The sequence below is a fragment of the Ostrinia nubilalis genome, chromosome Z, assembly GCF_963855985.1.
Source record: "Ostrinia nubilalis chromosome Z, ilOstNubi1.1, whole genome shotgun sequence".
Lineage (NCBI taxonomy): Eukaryota > Metazoa > Arthropoda > Insecta > Lepidoptera > Crambidae > Ostrinia > Ostrinia nubilalis.
In genome coordinates, this window is record NC_087119.1 from 12,650,049 (window position 1) to 12,656,925 (window position 6,877).

Sequence of the window (6,877 nt, forward strand, 5' to 3'; positions counted from 1 at the left end):
TAAACAGTTGCGTAAAATTTCTTGGATTAGGGTGTACTTAAAAGCGGAATCTAATCCATTGATGGATTAGGGTATACTATGGAGCGGAAACAAGTCCATCGATGGACTAAAGTGTACCCAGAAGCGGAATCTAATCCATTAATGGATTTGACCAATGGATTGCAGTGGAATAGGGGGCAAAAAGTAAAAGCGAAACTTAAAAGCACAACTCAAGTCGAATTCGAAAACCTAGGATAGTCTTAGTGGGCAACAAATGAAGCCATTAAAGCAATAAAATGTTTTGTAGGAATTCCTACGAAATTAATTCTGAAATAATTATTTCAGATTTAAAATCTAATTCTACTGGCCTAATACCTACTTATCTATAAAATTAAAAGAATTCAATCATCAGCTCATCAATATTGAATAACTTAAGAAAAAGTATGAAAAACGATATAGTACGTGCCTATAAAATTTTGAGGGTTGCCCTCGATTTCCCTAGGATCCTATCATCAGATCCTGACTTGGTGACAATGGGACCACCTCATAAGTTTACCCTATCGAACAAAAAAATAATTTTGAAAATGGGTCTGAACATACCTACATAGAAAAAGAAAGATACATAAACCTAAATTCTTTAGAAACCATCGATGTAAACAAACACTTGCTTGTGCACACAATTAATTCGTCAATGTCACTTGGCCATATTTGTTTACATTTAGGGAAATTTCTAAAGAACTAAGGTATACAGTCGAACATATAACATCCTCCTTTTTTGAAGTCGGTTAATAAAAAATATTTTATTAAGTTGATCATTTTAAATAGTTAAAACTAGATCTTGTCTACTAATATCTAAACTATGTTGAAAATGCAGAAAATCTCTAAATTACTTTCTATGTCCCATAAATTTTAGTACTAATAGACCCGTTAACCCCTCGTACTAAGCTAAATAATAATGCCACAGAATAATAATAAGTACTGATAATGCTTGTGTTCCAAGTGGGTTAAGACGAGCGGGCGGGATTCGAATCCGTGTTCCTCGGTTAGTCCGACCCCTTCACCGTTTGGCGGTTCAGCTAATCTACATGATTGCTATGTTCAATTTATAAGTAAAATTTTATTTAAAAAAATAAAACCGACTCCAAAAAACCTACACTAAAAAGTAGAAAAATAATTACTAATTACCTACTTATTTATTAGGACGAATTATTAATATTTATGTAGGTATACCATGATTGATACTTCTGGAGTCGGTGCCAAGATTATGAAACATGTAAAGTTTGCCTGCACCGACTCCAAAAGTATCAATCATGGTATACCTACATAAATATTAATAATTCGTCCTAATAAATAAGTAGGTAATTAGTAATTATTTTTCTACTTTTTAGTGTAGGTTTTTTGGAGTCGGTTTTATTTTTTTTAATAAAATTTTACTTATTTCTTGCTTTTTAGTTAACTAATTATTACCTTGATGTTACCACTGAAGGTAGGCAGTACATTGAGACCATCATGACCAGTTTTTCTTCAAATTCGCATGAAACCACCCTTTTGATAATACCTATTCAACAAAAAAATAATCGTTCAAATTGGTTCATAATCGGCGGAGATATTGCGTATAAAAAAGTTCATCCCCAATTTTCCACCCTTGGGGGTGAAATATTTTCTTTAAATTTGCATGAAACCACCCTTTTGATAATACCTATTCAACAAAAAAATAATCGTTCAAATTGGTTTATAATCGGCGGAGATATTGCGTATAAAAAAGTTCATCCCCAATTTTCCACCCTTGGGGGTTGTTTTTTTTATTATTAAATTTAAATGGGACCACCCTTGAGGTATTACCTATACGCTGAAAAAAGATTTGTTCAAATCGGTTCATAATTGGCGGAGTTATCGCGTAACAAACATAGAAAAAAAAAAACATACGGGTCGAATTGAGAACCTCCTCCTTTTTTTGAAGTCGGTTGAAAATATTAGGGTAATTTTAATTTTCTTCCTGATGGACCAAGCGTTGCGAGTTCGGTATCGATGGAGACGTCACAGACTGAAACTAGGCGCATCACATCATCTTCTGTCTGGAGTCTGGACAGGCCGAAAGTAGAAACCAACTTCACTCGGAATCCTTAACCACAGAGGAACTGGCTATAAGTATGTATATCTAACCACCAACAAACCCGAAAAGAAAAATCTGCTCCCACTGGAAATCGAACCCGGGACCTCTGTGTCTACACGTGGTGGAGCACACAAATCTACACTTCCATACTTAACTTTGTTATAACTTTTAATAAATGACTAGCAGTACCTATTTCCAGTTTTTGCAAAATTTTTTGCTCTGCTCCGCTCCTATTGGTTTTCAGTTTTAAGATTTGTCCCTTCTTAAGTTTTTTTCATTACGCGAAACAGATTTTTTTTTATTTCGCATCAGGTGTGCTCGCCACAGATATTTTGTAAAACGACCCAGCTACACCGGCACCGCTCAGCGCGCCCACACGGCCGCCGCAATTCGGTAATTTCTACCAGATATCCTAGTTGTAAAAACTCTAATTTTGCAGTTGCTGTACCTTGCATGTTTTACTAGATAACGAACTCAGTGTACAGTATGACAGTAGAAATTGAAAACAATACTCCTAGGTAAGTATATTTCCAAATCGAATTATTGTGAAATACCTACTAGATTAACTATCGTTTGACTATTACCATCGATCATGATTGTCTGCATTCATGATCATCAGTACCGATGGTTGTCCTTGCCATCCTTTGTTGCTCACGCGCTAAGCGCAAGTATTTGATAAGTGGGATCGTTTGCCGCTCACTGTGTCGACAGACTACTGAGCGTGTCGGTGTCTCAGTGTGCCTTGACACGCGTGCTTGGGCGACTGCGGCTGCAGTAAAACCCTGTCGTGTGATCGTGCGGTTTAGCAAGCCCGCGGTTCAACAGCTGAGAATCCAAACATTGTTGCTCAATCAACAAACCTTAATCACTGGATGCTAACGTGAGTAGTTTTTGACAACAATTTTAGTTAAATAAACCATGTTTGTTTATATTTTAGTTAGTTACTTTTGATTGAGCGAAATCTTACAAAACTTTTAAAGGGCGTCCATAACTTACGAACTCACATTCACGACAGAAGACTTACTTACTTTCTCTTATAATTATCATAGGCGAATGTTGTATTGACTAATAGATAGAAGAGTATTCTCGACGTCAAAGACGACTTTTTCTATAATTAACTTTAAGTATTAATTTATCACAAATTCAAAAGGTACGTTTTATGTTATTTTCGTCTTTTGTTATGGTACTTTTTGTATAACACTTAGGCACCCATTATTATGAAAATTATGAAGGTAGGACCACACAAATTAGTCTAATTGGACTTGTTAATACTTAACAGAACAAAGTTATTCAACAGCGATACATTAATTAGTTAGAGAGGCTGTAAAGTTTAGCATAGTTACTGTAACTGATGGTTATTTCAAGATATTGCGTAAATCCAATTTTATGCTAATAGTAAGTAAGGCACAATTAATTACAATTTCCAATTAATCTCGTATTTATTAAACAGTATTCAAACTACAAAGAGATCACTATGCATTTCGGTTGAATCAATGTTTTATTAAGGCATTGTATTAAGATAAATGGTTATCTAAAAAGATGCAGAAGAGGCTAAAATCTTGTTATCGTTTTTGTTCAGTTTCCATAACACTATTTTGTACTTTAATAGGTGACTAACACACAAAAATAACAACATTAACAAAAACAATGGGCAACACAAAAAAGCTTTCCCATATTAATTAGATACCTACCTAACATTTGACTATCGAAGTTTTGACTTAGTTTTTGTTAATGTTTATAGTTTTATTAGTACCTTAACCTTGACACCCAATAAAGCGATTTTGTACAAAATATACCTTATCTAGTAATGTGCAATCTTTTGTGGAAATCCGGCTATTGAAAGATGTGAGGAGATGATTAATGTGGTTTTGTCATGTTGTGGTCCCATCCCACTAATAGTTCTTGCAACTCACGAAGGCGAGTGAGCTATACTTGTTTGTGTGTGTACGTGTACATACACATTACGATAGTGTATCAAAACTTTTGAAAAACTAACAATAGCGAACCACCACACATGTAAAGCTCACTCGCCTTCGTGAATTGCAACATCTGAGATTGCAACAGTTAACTAAGTAGGTATACCTACCTTACTTATTAAATATAATTAATGAAATTTTAACCATCTTAGCAAAGACGTATAGACTACGAGAGATAACTCTTTATGAAGGTACCTAGGAGTAGGTTGTATTAAGAAAACCTGAAAAAGTTAGCACAATTTTAACTTTGTTAAAGAAGCAGGCTTTTTAAGCAATGCGGTCTTGTTTTGAAATTCGATTGAATATTATTTTAGTTTTTGTTGAAACAATTTTCAGTCGGCCAGTATTTACATCTACGGGCAATTTAACCCCTACGACCGACTGATAACAGTGCAGTAAACCTGCTTTTTAATTACATTTTACTGGTACAAAGGATTTTCTTTTAAAAATAGATGTTTTATTGCTTTCTCCGATTCATATTGTAGTTAGGTATTCGGGTATTTCTCATCGCCACGGTTCTCATCGTCACCTTCGTGGCGAATTTTATTTCTAACTTATTTCAACTTTTTTTAAACAAAAATTGTAGCGCTTGATGTGAAGATTGTATTCTCAGTAAATCAGTCAAATAGTGAGTCTCGTTTGGAAGCTTTAACGTTTTGAAATTTTTGATGCCACGAAAGTGATTCTGTACTTCACAGCAATATTTTTTTCAAACTTTACTACTGTAAATGTCTTATTTTCATAGATAAATAGCAATAACATAATATAAATAGGTACCTACTTAATTACAAGATAAAATTTTACCGATTACGTCACCTACTAAGTTACAAGATTCTACGCAATTGGTTTTAAGGATGACACTGGTGGCATTCTGAAATGCTAAAGAAGTAACAAACGGATTATCAGTACCTCAATAAAAAAGAACTCTAACTGATTATCAGTCCCTCAACAAAAATATATTTTTTATTTAGGCCAGAGGGCCTCGTATTTTTGTTGTACAACTTTTAACTCGAACTTCAGATTAAATTTATCTTACAAACAGATTCTGATACACAGTCTGTACGGGCAAGCCATCGTACATTGTACTTACTTTTACGCTTACGTTTGCGTCCTACTTTTTGGGCGCGCGTTAGTTACTATTTTAAGTATTTTTCTTTATTATAACTTAGTACGTCAACAACCATCCCACGTAACACTACTACTCAAGAAAAGGTTTGCCACGATAACTCTGTCAGTATTTCACTACAATATAAACTTTACACCTTGGAGATCTTTTCTTCTCGACGTGCTCTTCAACTCTACTTCAACTAACTTCAACTCTACTTAGATAAATGTACGGCCCTACAAACCATACATTTAATGGTTTTCACATATACAGACATACATACAGTCATACAGACAGACAACAAAAATACGAGGCCCTTATTTATTTATTGATGTACTGATCTCTACTTACCACGTATAATTTATTAGTTATTAAAATGTTGTAAAAACATAAACACCAGTCACTATATTTTAAAATAAACCAAAGCAAGAAATCACTTTCGTGGCCTAAAATCACCTTCGTGTATAAAATACCACGAAGGTGATGCCACGAAGGTGACGAAAATTTTAGTTTTTTATGAATTATTCTTAAATTTGAATTTAACGGTTCAAGTCGAATACTACACAAATAAGTCTAACATGTTAAGTTTTCAATGGCAAAGTTTCAATTAAATTGTTTAAATTTTAGAGGTAGAAAATATTGTTCAAGCAAGCGACGGTATGTCTATGGATAATCACAAAAAGTTACGTATTTTTTTCGCGAAGCGACGATCGACCTATCTCACCTCCCCAATAGTCGAAGGGCGACTGACGTTAACGGAATAGAACGCTGTGATTGGTTGCTGGTGTTCGGTTTAACGGCAATCTTGTATTATTACTCAAAATTTTAGGTACCTAAAATCGTGTGACCAACGTATTTCGCTTTCTCAATTCAAAATAATTATAAGAAGATATTTTTTTGATTATTGTGTGGAAAGTATATTTAATTACGATGATTTTAGTATATACTACACACAAATCGAATGAAAATTGTGAATGCAGTAACCAAATGTTTCATTGCAACCGAAGGTGTGACACGATGAGAACGCGAAAAATGATCCCGTTTTTTATCGTTTCATGTGATTTTTTCGTATTATTTTTGCTTCTATTACGATAAAATTTATTTTGTATGTAGCTAAATAGATATTTTATCATCTGATTTCAAAGTTATTGTTCTAACTTATACCGTTTATGAACTATTATTGTGTGACCATCAAATTTGAGTGTAAATGAGAAGTACCCATTCATCATTTGGTAGGTAAATACTCGTATAAATCTCTAGATTTACAATAGTAGGTTGCTATAAGGACTTTTACTTTGTTTAATTTATCGCTTATAAGCCTTAATTAGAAATTATAACACCTTTGAGCACCTATGCTAGCACACGGATGTTTATCATTTCGAGTAGGTAATTGTGGTTTCTCCAATACTTACTTACCTACTTAAATTGTAATAAGTACATGTTATAGTAACATGTATAATAAATTTTAAAGGTACCCTACCTACTACACCAACCATAAACAATAAGCTAAGTATTTAAATTTTGCCCGCTGCTTCGCCTGCGTAAGGCACATTTTAAGGCTGAGTTGCACCACCTTGTGTACTTTTAACAGTAGGTACCTAGGCGCAGACCACCGACTTTTAGTTGGCCTATAGTTGAGCCCAATTCTAATTTGTATAAAGAATCGGCCTATACCAAACCAGTGTACCTAATGTGCGCACTTTC

General features: G+C 34.1%; 1 protein-coding gene across 1 annotated transcript in view; it reads left to right on the top strand.

Moving 5' to 3' along the window:
• The first annotated feature begins 2,806 nt into the window (after window positions 1–2,806).
• LOC135087207 (facilitated trehalose transporter Tret1-like) overlaps window positions 2,807–6,877 on the top strand; it is a 57,270-nt gene continuing 53,199 nt past the window's right edge. The window contains exon 1 of the mRNA XM_063982047.1: window positions 2,807–2,972. The gene's annotated coding sequence lies outside the window, so the exon portion shown is untranslated. The remainder of the gene's footprint in view (window positions 2,973–6,877) is intronic.